Source organism: Oryctolagus cuniculus, chromosome 2 (genome assembly GCF_051225735.1).
Source record: "Oryctolagus cuniculus isolate XC-2025 breed Fujian yellow rabbit chromosome 2, ASM5122573v1, whole genome shotgun sequence".
Lineage (NCBI taxonomy): Eukaryota > Metazoa > Chordata > Mammalia > Lagomorpha > Leporidae > Oryctolagus > Oryctolagus cuniculus.
In genome coordinates, this window is record NC_142868.1 from 3,572,703 (window position 1) to 3,595,272 (window position 22,570).

The window sequence follows — 22,570 nt, forward strand, 5'->3', positions numbered from 1 at the left end:
CCCCTGCGTCCCACACAGGCCCAGGGCTCGCTGGGCTGGGCCAGGCCCTTGCTGCAGACGTGAATGGACCGACCGTGGGGGTGACTCAGCATCGCCGGCTCCGCCACCGGGCGCTCGTGTCCGGTGACCTGGGCGGTCTCTCCGGCAGACTCCACCCCCGGCGCTCGTGCGCGTTGACCTGGGCGGTCTCTCCGGCAGACTCCACCCCCGGCGCTCCGCCCTGAATCGTCTCTGCCATGAACTGTCTCTGCCTTGGATCTGGTTGTCAAGATCCTGGATGCTTGAAGTTTCACTTAAAAAAAAAAAAAAGAATGATTTTATTTATTTGAAAGACAGAATTAGAGAGAGAGAGAGAGAGGTCAACTATCTACCTGCTGGTTCACTCGCCAGATGGCTGCAATGGCTGGAGCTGAGCTGATCTGAAGCCAGGAGCCAGGAGCTTCCTCTGGGTCCCCCACGCAGGTGCAGGGCCCAAGGACTTGGCCCGTCTTCTGCTGCTCTCCCAGGCTACAGCGGAGAGCTGGATTGGAGGAGGAGCAGCTGGGACTTGAACCGGCGCCCATATGGGATGCCGGCGCCGCAGGTGGAGGCTTAGCCCACTGTGCCACAGAGCTGGCCCCTGAGTTTCACTTTTATGTGTTCAAAATTAGGAAATGTTTGCCACATGTGAAGGAACGCGACATGCGGCGTGTGGATCGCACAGCACGGCAACAGGCAGAACGCGGAGCCCCGAGCCCACCCTGCGCGTCCGCCGCACACGTCCACCCCTCCCACCGGCGCGGCCCCGCCCCATCGTGAGTGGGCTTGCACGGCTCCAGATCGCCAAGGCCCGGGCCTCTTAGCTCGCAAGCGCCCAGCGTCTCAGCAGGCACAGACACAGAGCATTCAGGGCGTCCTTCAAGGACCCGAGTCCTGTGTCGATGCGCATCCTGGTTCTGCGTCCCTGTTGCCTTCGTGCGCTGCCTGGGAAGCTGCCGGAAGGGGGTCTCGTCCCGGGAGTGGGGTTCGGCTTGTTGCCCACGCGTTGTTCGGGCAGCTCCATCGATGTCACGTGTGGTGACCCTGCTCCGTCTGCACCGTCGTCACCGTGTGGCTGACCCGCGGCGCCGTGTGTCTGTGCCGGAAGCCGTGTGTAGTGGAAGGTGTTGCTGCCCTGGTGGGTGTGGTGGTCTCAGGACTCCCCCTCCCTCGGCGGTGACCTCTCCCTGCGATTCTCGCGACCGGTTCCGGGAGCGCTGGCTTCAGAGGTGCAAACGCTGGCTTTGACTTTCGCGAGGCCTCAGAGTCCCCCGTGTGTCCTCCGTGACCAGGGGCTCGTCCGCGTGGCAGGCGTGTTCTCCCGGCGCGGCCGTCTTCCTGCTCTGTCTGCGCTGAGTTGCTGCTGTCAGGGGCTTTGCTGTTTGCTGGTTCGTCCCTTGGACTCGTCCAGGAAACCGTCCGCCGGGTCACGATGGCAGCTTCTCTGATATCTTACAAAAGTCTTCAAATTTTGCTTTTCACAGCGAAATCTAATTTTCTTAAAATTTAGTTTTTTTAAGAGATTTATTTATTTATTTGAAAGGCAGAGTGACACACAGAGAGACAAGGGCAGATCTTGCATTCGCTGGTTCCCTCCCCAGAGAGCTGTGGCAGCCAGGGCTGTGCCAGGCTGAAGCCAGGAGCCAGGAGCTCCATCCGGGTCTCCCACGTGGGTGCAGGGGCCCAAGCACTTAGGCGTCTTCTGCTGCTTTCCCAGCTGCATTAGCAGGGAGCTGGATGGGGAGTGGAGCAGCCGGGACTGGAACCGGCGCTCAGAAATGGGACGCCGGCATCGCAGGCAGCGGCTTAACCTGCTGCACCATGGCGCTGGCCCCTAGAGCTTATTTTTGTGTGGGATTTGAGGTAGGGGTCCAGTTTTATTTTATTTTTCCCAGAGTGAGGACAAACACTGCAGAGCCACCGAGGGGAATGTGTGTTCTTTTCCACGGAGCCCTGGGCCTTCGCTGCACCGCGGCTCGGGACCTCCGGCACGAAGTCTGGATTCCGATCCATCCTGTTGATCCACGAAGGTCTTGAAAACATTCAAGGAAAATGCGTGTCTTGGGTTCTGTTTCTTTGGTATCCAAATAGACTTCTAATTCCATTCTCCTACAAACCTCTGTCTATGCTCGCACCGGGGTCCCCCTGCGTGAGTACCCTAGCTTCCTCCTCAGCCTCGCCATCTCAGGGCCAAGTTCCCTGCTCTCCTCCCCCCCTCCCCCTTCTCCTCTAAGATTTAGTAACCGGCTACTTTCCCTGCCACGTCGGCTGCTGGTGCCCTGGCCCGGTTCCCAGGGCTGCTTCCTCTTCTTTCCCGTGCAGCGGCAGAATCAGCCCACCCTCCGCCGGTCCCTGCAGAAGTGCAGGCAGCTGCTCTCCAGGTGCGGTGGTGTCCGTGGCCCTGCCCCGACACCCCGCACCCCGCACCGGGCTGGTGCACAGCAGGCACCCAGCCGGCAGCCCTGAGCACACACAAACTAGCACCTGCCGCTCGCCGCGCCTCTGCTGCCCCCAGACACCCCTTTCTCCTTCCAGCACTTGTCGGCTGAGGGCAGTTTCAGGGCGGGAGCACTCACTGAGATTGAGAGGAGGAAGGTTCTGGATAGGCCTGTGCGGTGCCCGTTCTGCAGGGCAGCCCCGGGAGCCCAGCCTTGGGGGCCGGGATGGGGAGGGTGGCCAGGTCCAGACAGGATTAGGCTTTTGTCTGGTTCTTGCGCTACGAATGCTTTCCTTGTAAGGTTGGAACCTTCTCTCTGTGTATTGTGGGGTGAACTTTGTCCCCCAGAAGGCATGTCCGAGGCCTAGAAATCCATGAGTGTGAGCTTATTTGAAACCAGGGTCTCTGCACGTGTGATTACACACACTGGAGGGGAGAGCAGCCTGGCCTCGCTGCCTGGTGTCTGGTGTCTGGCCCTAAACCCAATGACCGCTGTCCCTGCAAGGGAGAAGAGGGGTGGCAGGAGAGGAGAGGGGGAGGTGGAAGTGGGAGGGATGTGTGTGGGGGCCAGGGCACCCCAGTGCCAGGAGAGGACAGGCGCGATTCCCCCGACAGCCTCTGGGAGGCGCAGGCCCCACAGTGCTTACTTTTGCCCCAGAAAATGCATTTGGACTTTGGCCTCCCGGGCCCCAGGAGAACACTGTTCTGGGTTTGTTGTTGTTGTTTTAGATTTTATTTACTTATTAGAGAGGTAGAGTTACAGATAGAGAGAGGGAGAGACAGAAGGGTCTCCCATCTGCTGGGTCACTCCCCAGATGGCCGCAATGGCTAGAGCTCAGCTGATCCGAAGCCAGGAGCCAGAAGCTTCCTCCAGGTCTCCCACATGGGTGCAGGGGCCCGAGGACTTGGGCCATCTTCCACTGCTCTCCCAGGCCACAGCAGAGAGCTGGATTGGAAGTGGAGCAACCGGGACATGAACTTGCACCCATATGGGATGCTGGTGCCACAGGTGGGGGTTTAGCCCATTATGCCACAATGTCAAGGCCCCTAGGCCTGCGCCGTGGCTCAATAGGCTAATCCTTCCCCTATGGTGCCGGCACCCCTGGTTCTAGTCCCGGTTGCCCCTCTTCCAGTCCAGCTCTCTGCTGTGGCCCGGGAGTGCAGTGGAGGATGGCCCAAGTGCTTGGGCCCTGCACCTGCATGGGAGACCAGGAGAAGCACCTGGCTCCTGGCTTCAGATCAGCGTGGTGCGCTGGCCGCAGCGTGCTGCCTGCAGCAGCCATTGGAGGGTGAACCAATGGTAAAGGAAGACCTTTCTCTCTGTCTCTCTCTCACTGTCCACTCTGCCTGTCAAAAAAAAAAATTAAAAAAAATCAAGGCCCCTAAAGATTTATTTATTTATTTATTTGAAAGTGAGAGTGACGGGCTGGTGGGAGGGGTGGAGATATCTTCCATCCATTGGTTCACTCCCCAAATGGCTGCAAGACCTGGCCACATCCAGGAGCCAGGAGCTTCACTCGGGTCTCCCACGTGGGTGCAGGGACACAAGCACTTGAGCCGTCCTCCACCGCCTTCCCAGGCACGTTAGCAGGGAGCTGGATCGGAAGTGGGGCGGCTGGGACTCAAACCAGCACCTGTATGGGATGCTGGCATTGAAGGCAGCGGCGTGGCCCACTGTACCCCAGCACCAGCCCCGGTTCTGCGGTCTTAAGTCCTGGGTTTGTGGTGATTGGTCGCAGTTGCCATGGGAACTAATACTCAGGCAAAGATGATGGAGAGAGCACAGGACAGTGAGCTCCGAGCCTCCCCCTGCCCGGGACGGCAGCTCTGAGTCGGGGGGGTGCACTCTTCTCCATCGTTGTCAGCATGGCCGGGGGTGGGGCTCAGCCACCTAAGTGCTCTGTCTCCCAGGAGCGAAGCATCCTCCCCCGACTCCTGCCCCCACTCAGCCTCCTGATGGAACCTGGATCCCCCCCATGTCTGCCCCTCCCCAGGAGGGTTTGGGGACAGACAGGGACATGGCTCAGCCCAGGTGGCCCTAAATCCGGCCGTCACGCTGGAGCTCCTTGCTCCCAGCCCCTCTGTGCGAGACACCGGCAACTTCCTCCTGTCTTGCCGCCCACTGCCTTGGCCACCCTCTGCCGCTCCGTTCTGGGCCCAGCTGGCGCCCTGGGCCCCTCACTGGTGGGTGCAGCATTTGCTGCACTGACGCTAACCTGCTGTCACTCAGGGGTGCAGTGTGGCCGGTGTGTGAATGGGCAAGGCCTCTGGGCTCACCCGAAACTCAGCATGGCGAGCTGGCTCCCTTACGCCATGGCTCTCGTGCTGGGGCGGGCGTACAGGCCCTGGAGTTTGGACTGGGGGGGGGCATCCCCGCTTATCACTCTCCCTCGGGGCCCCTCCGTGCACAGCGTCACCGGCCACATGGAGAGCGGCCCCGTCTGCTCACTCCCTACACCTGGTCGGCGCCCTTCTGAGCCCCTCTGCTGCTTCCTCGCAGCGTCTCCCCCACCCAGGGCTCCACCGCCGCCACCACCGGCCTGCTCAGTGTCCTGGCGCAGCCGGCACCGGGCCTCTGTCTGCATAGCAGCCGGGAGAGGGCTCTGAACGCAGCCTCTCCACTCAACGCTTTCCCTGCTTTGCACCTGTCTGCCCAGCGCGGGGAGCCCCGGGTTCCCCAACTCCGCTTCCTGGAGCAGGCTGTACCTGGCCTTCTCCCTGCTCCTGTACCCTGCTTCCTGTGCCTACTACACTGCCCCCCACTGCCCTGCCCAGCCACGCCCCGCTGTCCTGCCGAAGAGCCTTCCAGGCTGGTGCCCGTGAGCTCCCGGCGGCCTCCACCCTGGGGCTGTGAGCCTCGAAGGTTAGGGACTGGCTTTGTCTCCATTCCTCTTGCAGCCGGAGCGTCTGGGCTGCCCCTGGCTCACCACCTGTGGGGAGTAAGCTCCTTGGGGGCAGTGACCGCTTGTTGAATGAATGAGTGAACGCAGGACAGGGCTGGGTGTGAATGCCCCCTGCACACTCAGGGAGGGGACTTCACGCCTGCACTGGCCACTCAGGCACAACACTGAGGAGGTCTCCGGGGGCCTGTGGCGGGGAGCAGAGGTCGCCTGTGTGCCCAGAGACCCGGCAGGGCCCGCGTGTGTCTGGAGGCAGAGCAGAGCGCGAGGTATTCAGGCTGGAGGGGCAGGGTCCTGCCTCAGCCACGTCCAAGGACGCACGGAAGCCTTCTGCTGGGAGCTCAGAAGGATGCCCGGATGGCGTGGAGAGGCACCTGCCGGGGCTCTGTGAGGCTGGGAGGCCTGAAGGCGCGTGCCACGGAGGCTGGGGGCCAGGGATCACGTCTGGATTGAAAGAGGCTGAAGCGGCCACCAGCCGGGGCAGTCTGTGTCAACGTTCCAGCACTTTCTGATGATGTATGGCTGTTGCTAGGTAACACAGTGTGGTTTTAAAGCCGCCGCTCCGACCAAAGAGAAAACCATTAATTGAGGAGGGGTCTGGGGGAGCAGGGTGGGGAAGGGGCCTGGGGAACATCTGCCCCCTCATCCACCTGCTCCGGCACGGGTGTGTTCAACACGAGGCCGGGAGCAGCTGCCGACAGACACCAGCAAGAGCTGTCCACGCAGCCGAGTTGGATTCCTAGGGCTCGGCTGGTCCCTGCGTGGGCGAGCGTGTCCTGCGGGCGGCCGGGACGCCTGCTGCTCATCTCACATTTCGCTCAGCCCAGGCACAAGTCCCTCGCTAGACACGTATGGGACCTGCCTGCGAGACCCCCGCCCACCGCGTTCTGCCTGGGGGGTATGGTCAGTGCACCGGAAGCACAGAAGGCAAGCTGGTTGGAGCTCCTGCTGTTGGAAACGGACCAACGTTATGGGAAAAAGCAAAGCTGAGGATCAGGCGTGTGGGGGAGGGGATGGCTGGCCGCAGGGAGCGGCATCTTAAAGGAAGTGAGGGGTCGAGCCTTGCAGGTGTCCACGGGAGAGAGCCGCAGGTGGAAAGGGCCTGGGGCGGGAGCCTGCTTGCCATGCAGGGGGCCGGCGGGAGGGGAAGCAGATGCTGTCCTCAGGCCACTGGGAGGACGCTGTGGTCAGCTGTGGTCAGCATCCAGCCCCCAGGTCCAGCCCCACCCTCAGGCTGTGCCCTGCAGGCAGGCCCCTCCTGCCAAAGGCCAGCTTGCTCCTTTGTGGTCGGCCTGCACCTGTGCCCCCAGTGCCTGGTCTCCAGACCCCAGGGGGCCCCAAACAGAGCCCAAGATTCGCACCCGGGGTGGGTCTTCACCGGGGATGGGGTCCCTGTGTAGAGAACGAGGGGTGTGTCCACAGAACGCCTGCAGAATGTTCCCGAATGGATCCCAGCAGGGGAGGGACAGCAGCTCTGTAGAGGCCCTCGGGGACACTGCCCCCTGCCCCGCACCCACGCGCTCCACCCTGCAGGTGCTCAGGACCCGGCGGCCTGCAGCAGGGCCTGGGGCTGAGCTCAGGGGGCCCGGGATGGGTGGGAGCCCGGGTGTCCCGTCCACTGCAGCGGCAGCCCAGGGCATGGGCACCTGCCCCCCCGCCCTTCTTCAGCATCTGACTCCAGGCGGGTCAAACACCAGGGGGAGCCCCCTGCCTGAGGGATCGGCCAGGGGCAGGCAGAGGCCCGCGGGCCCGGTCACGCGTCCCAGTGCCTGCCGCGAAGCTCTGCTCAGCCAGAGCACCCAGAGGGCTCCTGCTCAGAGGTGCTGCTGCCGTGCCCAGCCCACACCCAGAGAAGCCGGCCCGCAGCGGGGAGGACAGGGCCGCCCCGGGGAGGGGAGAGGAGCGGCAGCGGGGCCCGTGCAGTCCAAGCCCCGGAGCCTACTTGGACCCACCAGCAGGTTGCCCAGGCTTGGACCACCATCTGCGGCTTGGGTTTGTGTCTCTTTCTTCCTTTTTTTTTTTTTTTTTAAGGTGTACCATTGTTTGCTATTAAATGCTTATACTTTTTTTTTAAGATTTTATTTATTTATTTGAGAGGTAGAGTTACAGTGAGAAAGAGAGACAGAGAGAAAGGTCTTCCGTCTGCTGGTTCACTCCCCAGTGGCCGCAATGGCCGGCTGTGCCAATCTGATGTCAGGAGCCAGGAGCTTCTTCCTGGTCTTCCACACAGGTGCAGGGACCCAAAGACTTGGGCCATCTTCTACTGCTTTCTCAGGCCATAGCAGAGAGCTGGATCGGAAGAGGAGCAGCCGGGACTAGAACCGGCACCCATATGGGATGCCGGCGCCTCAGGCAGAGGATTAACCTGCTACGCCACAGCGCCGGGCGGGGCCAGGACAGGGGCGGGGCCAGGACATCGGCATGGTGGGGCGGGGCTAGGACAGGGGCGGGGCCAGGACATCGGCATGGTGGGGCGGGGCCAGGACAGGGGCGGGGCGAGGACATGGAGCAGGGCCAGGACAGGGGCGGGGCCAGGGCAGGGGCGGGGACAGGACGGGGCCTCCCTGCTCCTCCATTCCCTGACTCGCCACAGATACACACGGACTCCGACGCTCGCTCTGCCAGGCGCCGTGGGCTCACAGCAGTGAGCGAGGCGGGTGAAGCTCCCTGCCCCGTGGAACTGGACGCTCTGGGGTGGAGCATGAACCAGGTGGGTGGGTAGGACATGCGCATTAGAGACAAGGGGCTGCAGGCGCGGGGACCGAGGTGCCGGCCCGCCTGCTGCTGTGTGTGGCCTGCAATGGTCCTGACCTCTCCAAGCCTCAGTCTTTCCAGCTGTGAAATGGAGCTGCTCTGAGTTCCGCCCCACAGGTGAGATGAGGCACCTGCGCACCTGCCGTGCCTGGGGTGTGAGCGGCACGGCCCCCTTTGCTTCTCTGCCTGCTCGCACCTCGGAGGTCTGGGCTCCGCCCAGTTCTGGGGTACAGGTGGGGCTGGCTGGCCAACCCTGTTCTTGGGGATGTTGTGGGGAGCAACTCGGACTAGACTGTTACTGGAATTAAGACTTACTCTATGCATCTGCTCTCCCACAATATGGCGCTGAGAAGGGAGAAACAGCTTCTACACAGCTGCCTCTCACCAATTTGATTGACTGAGCTGCAGGAGCTGATCCTGCTCCTGATTGGAGGAGAGCAGCGTACTCGGCGTGTGGGTAGCAGAGTTGGGATTGGCGGAAGAGGACTATAAAGGAGGAGAGAGACAACATGCACCAGGAACATCTAAGGGGAACATCTGAAGGAACACCTGTGCAGCCCCCGAGAGAGCCGGCCGGCGGTGTGCCGCTCCCCCGCGGAAGTGGGGAATGTGGCAGGGGTAGCCGCCCTTCCACGGAGGTGGAAGTGTCGGTAGCCAACCCGGGAAGGACCAGCAGCAAACCCGGGGAGGGCCGAGCAGACAAAAGAACAGCGCAGGGTCCTGTGTCGTTCCTCCACGAAGACGGGGAGCAACATAATGGTGCCGTGACTCGGATATGAAGCCTAGGAGGGAAGAAGCGGGAAGAAGTGGGAAAATACCGGAGAGAGAGACTAGGGAAGAGCCTAGGGAAAAGCCGGACGGAAGTGCCGGAAGAAGTTAGGATTGAAAGCGAAAGTGAAAGCTGGAAGAAACTTAGACTCGGATGCGGACTGTGGGGAGAAGCCAGGAGAAATGAGAGGGGAATATTGTTGGAAGAAAAGTTAGGAAACATACCAGGTAGAGAAAAATGTTAGGGAAAATGAAGCTGCGGGGGCAGGCTGAGGCGGAGATGTAAGCCAGCTTGGGATTCGTCAAGTCAGCCTGGGGAGCAAAAGGCGAAAAGTTAAAACCAGAGGCGGAGACGCGTAAGCTAGGTTGGAATCCGTCAGATTAGCCCGGGGAGCAAAAGACGGGAAGCCAAACCGAAGCGGAGACGTGAGCCAGGTTGAATTCGCCAGGTTAGCCTGGGGAACTTAGACTGAATACCGATGGCGGAAACGTGAGCTAGGCTGTGTGACTCGCGGAAGCCGCTGCGCGCAGAGAGCGCGCGCGGGGCACTAGCGGGGAGAGCGCACGGGGCGCGAATAGATAGGGAACGCGGGGCTAGTGTGAAGGCCGTGGTGCGGGCGCAAAGGGCGCAGAGACCGTGGAGCGTGCGAAGCCGGGAAGCCGTGCAGAGCCGGGAAGCCGCCGCGGGGCGAGGCGCCAAGAAGCAGCCTTCGGGGCGGGCACCAGGAAGCCACGGGGATAAGAGAAACAGAAGTTTAGAAGTAAAATGAGAGAAATAGGAATGCTGGCAGATAGAAGTAAAATAGGAGAGATAGGAATGCCTGGAGATAGAGAAATAGAGAAAAATAAGGCCTCCCCACAACATGGCAATGAGAGAGCTTGGATTCGGTCTGCCTGATTAGGGAGGTGGTGAGCACCTGCAGGCGGCTAGCAGCTTATGCGCCGCAGGTCACCGAAGACAGGCACGAATTAACATCAATGTCTCCCTACAATACGGCAACGAGAGGGCTTGGATTCGGTTTGCCTGATTGGTAGGGCTTGTAAGCACCTGCAGGCAGTTCTAGCAGAGCAGAGCATGCGCTGCAGGGCACTGAACACAGGCACGCATCAGCGCCTAAAAACCTCCTCACAACATGGCGAAGAGAGGACCTGGATTCAGTTTGCCTGATTGGTAGGGCTTGTAAGCACCTGTGGGCAGCTCCAGCAAGCAGAGCAGAGTGTGCGCCGCGGGGCACCGAAGACAGGCGCGTATCAACGCCAAAAAATATAAAGAAAGGGGGATCTGTGGGGAGCAACTCAGACTAGACTGTTACTGGAATTAAGACTTATTCTATGCATCTGCTTTCCTACAATATGGCGCTGAGAAGGGAGTAACAACTTCTACGCTGCTGCCTCCAGTTCAACCAATAAACTGTAGGACCTACTCCTGATTGGAGGAGAGCAGTGTACTCAGCGTGTGGGCAGCAGAGTTGGGATTGGTAGAAGAGGACTATAAAGGAGGAGAGAGACAACATGCACCAGGAACATCTATCTGAAGGAACACCTGTGCAGCCCCCGAGAGAGCCGGCTGGCGGTGTGCCGCTCCCCCGCGGAAGTGGGGAAAGTGGCCAGGGGGAACCGCCCTTCCACGGAGGTGGAAGGGACGGCAGCCAACCCGGGAAGAACCAGCAGCAAACCCGGGGAGGGCCGAGCAGACAAAAGAACAGTGCAGAGTCCTGTGTCGTTCCTCCACGAAGAGGGGGAGCGACAGGATGTGACCAGAGTGTTGTGAGATCATGTTTCCACGTCTCGCTCTCTGTCCCTTCAAGGCCCCGAGGCAATGGGTGTTAGCCACCGGGTCTGCAGTCTTCATACTTATCCAATGGTTAATCGTTTTTAAATTAAATTAGTGGGGGCCGCCGTCACGTGCGCTGGGCTAAGCTGTCACCTGCAACAGCAGGCCCTCATACCTGAGTGCTGGGAGAGATTCATTTATTGATGTATTTGAGAGGCAGAGTTACAGACAGTGAGAGAGAGAGAGAGAGAGAGAGAGAGAGAGAGAATCTTTCCTCTGCTGGTTCACTCCCAATGGTCATGATGATCGGGACTGGGCTAGGCTGGAGCGGGGAGCCTGGAGCTCCATCCGGGTCCCCCATGTGGGTGCAGGGGCCCCAGCTCCTGGGCCACGCTGTACCGGAAGCCATGGCCAGTGTAATGAAGCCAGAGGAGAAGTAGAAGTCCCCAGCAGAAAGAAGGGACCCCCGCCCTTCCTCACAAGGGACAGAACTGGCTCTGTAGAAACCCCAGTGGGATCTACGAAAGGGACCCCAGAGACAATGGCTGGGCTTGCGGGGCTGCAGGACACAAGGTCAACGAGAACTGAAATCCGGGAGATACCACTTGCAGCGCGAGCTTCGGAGGGGGGGACGTCTGGTAAAGATGTGGACGATGTACACTCTGAGAGTCACCGGGGCAGTGGGGAACGGTGCTGTGAGTGCGTGGTGTCAGCGGACTGGAAGACTCCACGTCGTGAAGATGTCGATTCCCTCAAATTGATCTCTGTATAACCTAACAGCCCACAGGAAATCTCTCTCTTTTTGTAGAAATTGACAAGCTGATTCTAGAATTCACTTGGAACTATGGAGGCCCTTGGACAGCCCACCCACTTTGAAATAGGAGGACTAAGTCAGAAAGCTCCCGGCGTCTGATTTAGAAGGCTTCAGTGATGGCCGGCGCCGCGGCTCACTAGGCTAATCCTCCGCCTACCGGCGCCAGCACACTGGGTTCTAGTCCGGGTCGGGGCGCCAGATTCTGTCCCAGTTGCCCCTCTTCCACGCCAGCTCTTTGCTGTGGCCAGGGAGTGCAGTGGAGGATGGCCCAGGTGCTTGGGCCCTGCACCCCATGGGAGACCAGGAAAAGCACCTGGCTCCTGGCTCCTGCCATCGGATCAGCGCAGTGCGCCGGCCGCAGCGCGCCGGCCGCGGCGGCCATTGGAGGGTGAACCAACAGCAAAGGAAGACCTTTCTCTCTGTCTCTCTCTCTCACTGTCCACTCTGCCTGTTAAAAAAAAAAAAAAAAAAGAAGGCTTCAGTGAGTGATGTGGATGAGGTTGATGTCCAGAGAAACAGAGGGGGAAGAGGAGAGTCCAGAAACAGACGCACATGTAGGACAGCTGATGGGTCTGAGTCGGGGGCTGGCGCTGTGGCACAGTAGGTTAAGCCTCCACCTGCAGCACCGGCATCCCATATGGGTTCTGGTTCAAGTCCCAGCTGCTCCTCTTCCAATCCAGCTCTCTGCTGTGGCCTGGGAAAGCAGTAGAAGATGGCCCTGTGCTTGGGCCCCTGCACCTACGTGGGAGACCCGGAAGAAGCTCCTGACTTCGGATAGGCCCAGCTCCTGCAACTGTAGTCATTTGGGAGATCTCTCTCTCTCTCTGTCTGTAACCCTGCGTCTTAAACAAGTACAATAAAATCTTAAAAGAAAAAAAGAACTGAGTTTGGACAATGATTCAAAGGCAGTTCCGCTTGGTTTAGCACTCATTCCGGCAATGGATGCTAAAACGGTCGTATGCATGTCAAAGTGATCTGCCACCCATATCTGCACGAAAACGGCCTCCAGGAAGATCTAAATGTGAAGCCTGCATCCGTAGGACCTCGAGAGGGGAAGCTGACAGCTTTAGCTGGAGGATCAGAGAGTAAGTATTTTGGGCTTGAGGACCATATGGGCTCTGCAGAACGACACGCCTGCCCCAGCGGCGTGAACGGGGCCATCGCAAACGCGCAGAGAGTGGGTTGTGGCTGTGCTCCTGCACCACGTTGTATATAAAGAGAGGCGGTTGGTCCACAGGCCAAAACTCACCGTGCCCTGGAGTCAGTCTAACATTCCTTAGAGAGGACCCAGAGCAGGATCCACATAAGAAAAAAAGATGCAGTGGGCTTCATCAAGGTTCAGAATCTCTCTCTGAAAAACTCGGTTAAATGAATCCACGGGCGGGGCTGGTGCTGTGGTGTAGTGGGTAAAGCTGCCACCTGCAGAGCCGGCATCCCGGATGGGCACCTGGTTTGAGTCCTGGCTGCTCCACTTCCAATCCAGCTCTCTGCTGTGGCCTAGGGAGGCAGTAGAAGATGGCCAAGTGCTTGTGCCCCTGCACCTGCATGGGAGACCTGAAGAAGCTCCTGGTTCCTAACTTTGCATCGGCCCACCTCTAGCTGTGGAACAGAGGATGTAAGACCTTTCTCTGCCTCTCCCTCTCTGTAACTCTGCCCCTCCAATAAATAAATAAATCTTCACTTAAAAAAGTCTGAACAGACAGTTCACCAAGGTGATTTGCACCTGGCAAACTGGCACAGGAGAAGAGACGCATCAACAGTCCCTGTGACAACGCCCCCCCCCCACGCCCCACCGAGCCACTCCCGTGCGCCCGCTGGCTGGCCTTACCACACTGTGTGGGGGCGGCGGGAGCTTCCGTCCACTGCTGATGGACATGTGAAGCAGAACAGCCGCTGAGAAACACCTGGGAGGGTGGCCTCCACCAAGCATAGACTACCCCATAGAAACGTCGAGAGACAGCTCTCCAACTCACTTTATGACGTTACCATAAACTTGCCAGAAAACTACAAGAAAATTTATTTTTTATTTTGAAAGACAGAGTTACAGAGAGAGAGAGGTCTTCCATCCACTGGTTCACTCCCCAAATGCCTACAACACCTGGAGCTGAGCTGATCCAAAGCCAGGAACCAGGAGTTTCTTCCAGGTCCCCAGGAGGATGCAGGGGCCCAAGGACTTGGGCCATCCTGCGCTGCTTTCTCAGGCACATTAGCAGGGGGCAGGATCCTAAGCGGAGAAGCCGGGACTCGAACTGGCATCCTTATGGGATGCTGGTTCTGTAGGTGAGGCTTTAACTCACTGTGCCACAGCGCCGGCCCTTGCAAGAAAATTGTTAATCAACCTGGCTTCTAAACACACATGCAAAACCCAAACACTGCTAGCAACGAAGCCTCTCCCCTTCTCCATATGTATACATGTGTGTAGACATGAGAGTACTTCAAAAAGTTGGTGGAACACTGGAATTACAAGATTAGTTTATTTGGCCACAAGAGCAGTCTGGAATTCATGCACACTTTTTCATAATATGCATTTTCCACGAACTTTTTTGGAGTTCCCTTGTATGTTCATCTTATGACCTTGGGGTGTACCCTAGGAATGCAAGGATGGTTACAGACAAAACTGAATTTCATTCATTCCATGAGTAGGTCAGAGGCAAAAGGTTGTCTATCAATCGATACAGCAAGACAGAGCAACCAGCCAAACAAAAACCACTTACGTTAGAAAAATTTCCACGGTCACGTTTGGTAAAAGCACTCAGGTGGCCGACACTGTGGCGTAGCAGGTAAAGCTGCCATCTGCAGCTCCGGCATCCCATATGGGCACCAGTTCGAGTCCCAGCTGCTCCTCTTCCGATCCAGCTTTCTGCTATGGCCTGGGAAAGCAGTGGAAGACGGCCCAAGTCCTTGGGCCGCTGCACCCGCGTGGGAGACCTGGAAGAAGCTCCTGGCTCCTGGTTTTGTATTGGCACAGTTCTGGCCATTGTAACCAACTGGGGAGTGAACCAGTGGATGGAAGACCTCTCTCTCTCTCTTTTGTAACTCTGACTTTCAAGTAAATAAATAAATCTTAAAAAAAAAAAAAAAAAAAAAAAAAAAAAGCACTCAGAAAGCCAGAAGGGAGTTTCCTCAGCCTGAGAAAGGGCATCTGTGAACACGTGACCGCAGGGCTGGGCGTTTGGCCTGGCGGTGGAGGTGCCCAGCTCACTTGTTACAGTGTCCGGGTCTGAGTCCTGCCTCCTCTTCCTGCCCTGTGCACCCTGGGGGGCAGCAGGACGGCTCAGGCAGGCAGTGGGAGACACGGATTGAGGTCTTGGCTCTGCGTTTTGGGCTTTGGCAGCTGATGCGCGCTCTGTCTCTCTGCCTCTGTAATAATAATAAAACAACTGACAGTAAACATCGTTTTCCACGGTGAAACTAAAAGCATGCTAGACCTAAGACCAAGATGTCCCCATCCCTCTGCTGTTTAACTCTGCCTTGTATGGAGCCCAGCTGGACCAGAGGACGGGTGGAGCCAGGCGAGGGAACTGCAGGTCTTGTGATGGTCTTCACAGAAAACCCAGGAGCACCCCCTCTCAGATTCCCACGATTTGACAGCACTGCTGGTCCAAGGCAGCACAATGAACAAACAGCACTCCTACGGGGCAGGAACAGACATCAGCGTGCTCAGAACACAGGGGACGGGCATGGGTTTGGGAGACCCGCATCCCACACCAGACTGCCGGTTCGAGTCTTGGCTGCTCCATTCCCAGGTGTGCGTTCTTGTCAATGCACACCCGGGGGGGGGGGGCTGCAGAGGAGGGGGCACATGCCTGGGCCTCCGCCACCCACACGGGAGACCCAGATGGAGTCTTCGGCTCCTGGTTCCAGTCTGGTGTGGGCATTTGGGGAGTGAGTCAGTGGGTAGAAGTTCTCTCTCTCTCTCGATTTCGCTCTCACTCTGCCTTTCATGTAGGTTGAAATTAATTAGTTAACAGAGAATGTGTAAGGGGATAAATCCCATTTGTAGCAGCAGCAACGTCTATAAGGTCCTCAGGGCTGCCCCAGCGTTTATGCGGGCCGAAGAGGAGAATGATCTTGGGGGTCAGAGCAGAGCCCCCGACCCGGCCCGCCTGGCCTCGGACCCGGGCCCTCCCACCACAGGGTAAAACCCCGCGCTCCGGGCTCGCGATTCCTCAGCTGGGAAGGAGAACATCATGTCAGCCACACGGGCAAGTCCGGGGATCGCCGAGTCGGCTACCAGGTGATGAGCGCAGCAGCTGACGCTAATGATTGCTACGAGTGGTGTGACGCGCGATTTAATCGGAGGGCATGAAAGAGAATCCGACACAAGACAAGAGAAGCCGTGGCCATGGGTGGGTGACGCAGTAGCCAGGAGACGCCGATGTTCTCCCAGCTAACTGCAACTTCTTTTACAAACAGCGTTGCTTTTTTTTTTTTTTTTAAGATTTTTGTTTATTTATTTGAGAAGTAGTTACAGTCAGAGAGAGGAGAGGTAGGGAGAAAGGTCTTCCATCTGCTGGTTCACTCCCCAAATGGCCACAACCGCCAGGGTTGGGCCGATTCAAAGCCAAGAGCCAGGAGCTCCTTCTGGGTCTCTCGCACATGGGCAGGGTCTCAAGCCTTTGGGCCATCTTCCACTGCTTTCCCAGGCCACAGCAGAGAGCTGGACCGGAAGTGGAGCAGCCAGGATTCAAATTGGGCACCCATATGGGATGCTGGTACTGCAGGTGTCGGCTTAGCCTCCTGTGCCACAGCGCCAGCCCCGGGTTAATTACAAATGAATTGCAGGTTCAATGAGAATCCCAAAAGGATTTTTTAAAAATATTTATTTATTTATTTATTTGAAAGGCAGAGTTACAGAGAGAGGGGGAAGACAGAAAGATCTCCCATCCGCTGGTTCACTCCCCAGGTAATCGCAATGTCTGGGGCTGGGCCAGGCTGAAGCCGGGAGCCAGGAGCTTCTTCCGGGTCTCCCACGTGGGTGCAGGGGCCCAAGGACTTGGGTCATCTTCCACTGCTTTCCCAGGCCATTAGTAAGGAGCTGGATCAGGAGTGGAGCAGCTGGGACTCGAACCGGCAACTTTACCACTACGCCACAACAGCGCACCCCCCTCCCCCAAACAGGGTTTTCAGACTGAAAAGTTACATAGAAAAGCAAAAATCCAAGAACAGTCAAGAAGACTTTGCAGAATAGCAAAGATTGGACCGATTTGACATTGACTTATTATAAAAGCACCGTATCAGGCAGGGTAGCAATGACCCATGGGCCAGACCAAAACAAGAAAGAATGGCACAGGACAGAGAGCCCAGGAGGAGACCCGCAGGGGGAACCGGGGTCGCCCATCACCGTGAGGGGGTCGACTGCTCAGAGAGCGACTCGGCTGTTGTGTGTGTGATCAGATCCTACCTCCCCGACACCACAGCGGCTTGCAGTGGGCCAGATCCCTGAGTGACCCGTCTTCATTACTTACTTTAGAGATCTGAGAGGCAGAGAGAGAAAGAGAGGGGAGAGAGAGGGGCGAGAGAGAGGGGCGAGAGAGAGGGGAGAGAGGAGCGAGAGGGGGGAGAGAGAGGGGAGAGGGGGGAGAGAGACAGAGAGAGAGAGACAGAGAGAGATACCACCCACCCACTGGGTCATTCCCCAAATACTTGCAACGGCCAGGGCTGGGCCAAGTCGCATCCAGGGGCCCGGAGCTCCATCCAAGTCTCCCGCCTTGGTGGTAGGAACCCACACACCCAAGCCAGCACCTGCTGCTGCCCGAGTGCACATTGGCGGGAGGTTGGATTGGATGTGGAGGCAGGCCTGGGACCTCATATGGGATGCTGGCGTCCCAGCTGGTGGCTTGGCCACTGTGCCACACAGCTGATGGCTTAGCCACTGTGCCACACAGCTGATGGCTTAGCCACTGTGCCTGGTACACAGCTTAACACAGAGTTGGAAGGAAGGACATCCTGTAGCAATGTTCTTAGAACTCAGACGTTAGAGAACTATTGACCAAACAGATGACAAGAGGCAAAATGTGTACAAGATAATAAATTTCACTACACCAAAATTAGCTCCTTCTGGGAGTTTGACCCAGTGGGTAAGATGGCAGTTTAGGCCGGCGCCGCGGCTCACTTGGCTAATCCTCCACCTGCAGCGCCAGCACCCCGGGGTTCTAGTCCCGGTTGGGGTGCTGGATTCTGTCCCGGTTGCCCCTCTTCCAGGCCAGCTCTCTGCTGTGGCCAGGGAGTGCAGTGGAGGATGGCCCAGGTGCTTGGGCCCTGCACCCCATGGGAGACCAGGAAAAGCACCTGGCTCCTGGCTTCGGATCGGCACAGTGCAACGGCTGCAACATGCCGGCTGTAGCGGCCATTTGGGGGGTGAACCAACGGAAAAGGAAGACCTTTCTCTCTGTTGCTTTTTCTCTAACTTTGCCTGTCAAAAAAAAAAAAAAAAAAAAAAAAAAAAAAAAAAAAAAAGACGGCAATTTAGGCACCCACGCCCATGCCGAGTGCCTGGGTTCCTGGCCCTGCTCACCTGTGACCCCGGCTTCCTGCTACCGCATCTCCCGGGAGGCAGCAGTGACCGCTCAGGGAACTGGGGCCTGCCACTCAGTGGGGAGAGCTGGGTGGAGTTTGCCGCTCTCAGTCTGACCGGGCACAATCCTGGCCAACACGCCGGAGCTGCCTATTTGCCTCTCCCTCCAGCTACCTGTCTCCTAAGTTAATTAGGAAACAGTGACTTCTGTAGGACAAGAGGACCACAAACTGGAAGAAATACTTAGCACAGCCCAGGCACGGGCAGCACCATTTCAGAAACAGCTCCGAGAAATCCCTGAGCAAAAAGCCAAGTTCCTAACAGAGAGCTGGGCAAAGGCAAAGGGGGCCGAGCAGAGAGAGAGCCCCCATGGCGGGGAGACCCGTTCCCCACCCACCTGGGAACCCAGAGAGCCCCCGCCCCCTGCATCGCGTGCTAGTGCAGCTCGGGGCGGAGTCACGTATGCACAGCCTCCGGCACACGCGGCCCAGGGCTGCGACACCTGTGTGCCCAGCCGTGTCCCCTGCATCTCTCCGTGCTGGGGATCCGTACTCCCGGGCGAGGCGCTGGGCAGGAGGAAGACACTGCCGGCCTGGAGATCCGAGAGGCAGCCTCCTTGGCCAGGACGGTGGGTGGGGTGGTGGGGGGTGGATAACGCGTGAATTGTGGCCCGGGCACGCTGGTTAATCTTTTTTTTTTTTTGACAGGCAGAGTGGACAGTGAGAGAGAGAGAGACAGAGAGAAAGGTCTTCCTTTGCTGTTGGTTTACCCTCCAATGGCCGCCACGGCTAGCGCGCTGCGGCCGGCACACCGCGCTGATCCGAAGGCAGGAGCCAGGGGCTTCTCCTGGTCTCCCATGGGGTGCAGGGCCCAAGCACCTGGGCCATCCTCCACTGCACTCCCGGGCCACAGCAGAGAGCTGGACTGGAAGAGGAGCGACCAGGACAGAATCCGGCGCCCCGACCGGGACTAGAACCCGGTGTGCCGGCGCCGCAAGGCGGAGGATTAGCCTAGTGAGCCGCGGTGCCGGCCAACGCTGGTTAATCTTGCACATCCTCCTGGCTGGTTGAAATCTCGGACTCTGTGGCTTGGCTGTTTTCTGGCCTGTGGATGTGGCACCACGGCTGAGTGCTGTTAGCACTGGGCACAGAGCGCAGCCAGAGCTTTCGAGAAGGTTCTGGAAGCAGGCTCCTGCCAGCTTTAAGATCAATGAAGAAGCTAGGTAGAGCTGGGGGACAACGAATAGTGCTTAGAAAAAAAAAAAAACGTGCAACATGGCGCCATCAGTGGGATGCTTTTATGAATTTAAACGTTACACAAGATGGTGTAACGCCCAGTTCCATTCCGCGCTAAGTGTCGCTCAGGACAGCAGCAGCACGCTTAGGCTGGCGTCCAGGAGCACAGGTGGGACGTGGGGTCAGCCTCACAGGCGGGGCAGCAGCGAGTGCCAATGCACAGCCTGGGGGGGAGAAGGGCGTCCACTGTGCTCAGGACACGGCCAGCGTCCCGGGAAGAATGAATGGGGCACGCGAGCAACGGGCTGGAGCTGCCCGGGGCATCTTGTGGGGGCCTCCGAGCCCAGAATTTAGCGTGCGGAAGCTGCTAGTGTGGGCAGGTGAGAGGCCGGCTGGGGAAGGGAGGCCGAGAGCCAGGCCAGCTGGATGGGGGGGCGGGGCGTGGCTAGGAGGGCGCGAGGGGCAGACAGCACAGGGGAGCCCAGCTCACCGCGGAGGCTCCTGAATCCCTCTCTGTAGCTGAGCACCCACGGCCCTGCCTTTTAGCGGCTGCAGCGTGGCAAACGTGCCGACGCCGAGCCGGGCCGTGGCTCCTAACAGCCTCCCACTGGAAAAAGATGACCTAAAAAGGCACGGACAGCGGACGGATTGCCTAGCTGTTCTGCCTGGAATATCACTCAGCCATGGAAGGGGAATCCAGTGCTGTTATACCCACACAGTAACACGAACAAGTGTGAGCAGCACCACGTTGCTGGGCTGGCGCTGCGGCAGCAGGCTAAGCCACCGCCTGCAGCACCGGCATCCCATGTGGGTGCCGGATCAAGTCCCGGCTGCTCCGCTTCATCCAGCTCTCTGTTAATGCACCTGGGAAGGCAGCTGCAGATGGCGCAAGTGCTCGGGCCCCTGAACCCGCGGGGGAGACCAGGATGAAGCTCCTGGCTTCGGTCTGAGCCAGTCCTGGCCATCACAGCCATTTGGGGAGTGGACCAGCTGATGGAAGCGCTTTCTCTCTCTCTCCACTCCATCTGCCTCTCTGTAACTCTGCCTTTCAAATACATAAATAAATCTTAAAAAAAATAAAAAAAACACCATGTGGAGCCCAGAGGTCAGAGGAGAAAACCGTTCATTCTCTGAGTGGGCGAAGCCCCCAAGCTGGCGACAGGACAGTGTGAGGGGCGGGAGGGCGGGCCGCGGGCTGCTCGGCCCTCGCAGGCTGTGTGACTTGCACACTGGACGTGGCTTCCTCGCAGTGCGGAGGCTGGGATGGCCGAGACCACGGGGCCGGCAGACAGGGCGCCAGGCCAGTGCCTGGCTGCTGACTTGCGCACAGAGAGAAGCTCCAGTGAGAGACGGCGCCCTCACGTGTCTGCTGTCATCAGAGCACCCGTCCCACCACGAGGGTCCCTCTCTGGACTGCATCCCTGCCAAGGACCCCACCACCTGCACCCATCGGCCCGGGGGTGGGGCTTCAGTGTGGGAGCCCCGGGAGGCGGTTGGCGGTCAGCTGTGTAAGCTCACCCCATGGTGGTCCAGCAAGCTGAGCGCTGGCCAGCTTCAGCCCAGGCCGCTGGGACGCAGCGCCACGGCCGGGGCTTACCCACAGCTGGGACGGAGTGCCATGGGCTGGGGCTTAACCACAGCTGGGACGGAGCGCCATGGGCCGGGGCTTACCACAGCTGGGACGGAGCGCCACGGGCCGGGGTTCACCACAGCTGGGACGGAGCGCCACGGGCTGGGGCTTACCACAGCTGGGACGGGGAGCGCCACGGGCCGGGCTTACCACAGCTGGGACGGGGAGCGCCACGGGCCGGGGCTTACCCACAGCTGGGACGGAGCGCCACGGGCCGGGGCTTACCCACAGCTGGGACGGAGCGCCATGGGCCGGGGCTTACCCACAGCTGGGATGGAGCGCCATGGGCCGGGGCTTACCACAGCTGGGACGGAGCGCCACGGGCCGGGACTTACCACAGCAGCTCTTACTCACAGCTCAGGCGGTTGGACAGGCTCTGGGTGGATTGGCTCCTGGGGGGTGGGCGGCTACTGTCCTGCTGTGTGTGCAAATGTCCCGGCCTCTCCTCACAAGGACGCTGCCCCCGTGACCCGGGCCCTGCCTCATGACCCCATCCAGCCCTCCCTAATCACCTCCAACACCACCCCACGGGGGTCAGGGGGCAGACCCAGCCTGCAGTGCCCTCACCCGCACACGTCCTGTGCAGCCAGGAGACCCACTTAGCCTGTGTGTGTGTGTGTGTGTGTGCGCGCGCGCGCGTGCAGGGGTGGGGTCAGTGGCACCAGAGACCAGCATGGCAGGGACCATGAGAGGGAGCGGGAGGACACTGTTGCAGCTGCGAGGGACACAGCAGGAGGGGGAGCAGCCCGAGGCGGGGGGACCCAGAGAGGTGAGCGGAGAGAGGGCCAGCAAGGTGACACCCGCCCCGGGAGACCAGAGCTGCTTCCTGGGGAGGAGGGGGAGCGTGGTAAGAAGCCGCGTGGAGGGCTCCAGTGAGTGGGGTGAGGACGGGGCACAGCAGGTGCAGACGTGGCCGCCCCAGTGGACGGCTCTCGGTGGAGGAGGAGACCCAAGTGGGGGCTCGTGTTGTGGGATGTGACGTGTCTCCCCTCGTCGCCTCCCGCCCTCCACGCACCTGCACCCGCACCCACTTTCTCCCCTTCGCTTATGGTGCCCTGGGGGCTGCGGTCTGCTCTGTCCTGTCCAGCTCGCCCCATGGGGCCAGGCGGTTTCTGGTCTGTCTGCCCCCGTACCGGGAAGGTGCTGGCACACGGTGGCTGCTCAACCAACATGGCAGAGAGGACTGCGGGCTGGGGGATGGCAGGATCTGGAGCTCTGGCTCCCACGAGAGGCGGCAGGGACTTCCCCGGGGCAGCCGTGGAGGAAACAGCAGATTACAAAACGGGTGGGTGTGAGCGTGGGTAGGAGGCTGAGGCAGGGGCCTTGGCTCTGATGGGGCGGGGTTAGGAGAATGAGGGAGACTGTCCAGCGGGGTCCAGGGCTGGGGGGAGGTCTGCCCAGCCTTGGGGCCCAGTGAGGCTGGAGGCCACCAACCCTGGGTGCCCAGCCTGGCCCAGAAGCTGACCAAAGGGCTGGATGGTGGTGGCCAGCCACGGAATCACTGGGCGTGGGGCTGACGCTGGCAGGAGGTAGGGGATCCTGTGGGGGGGGCAGTGGCCAGTGGAGGGGGAGGGGGAGGTCAGGCCCTACTAGGCACAAGCCCCCCGCTCCCTCCCGCAGGCAGCTCCTGTGGTCACCCGCTCCCTAGAGGTGAGGCTGCCGTCATTTTGCTGTCCCGAGCCAGGGAGGCAGGAGCAGGGCCGGGGGAGAGTGTGAGGTGCCC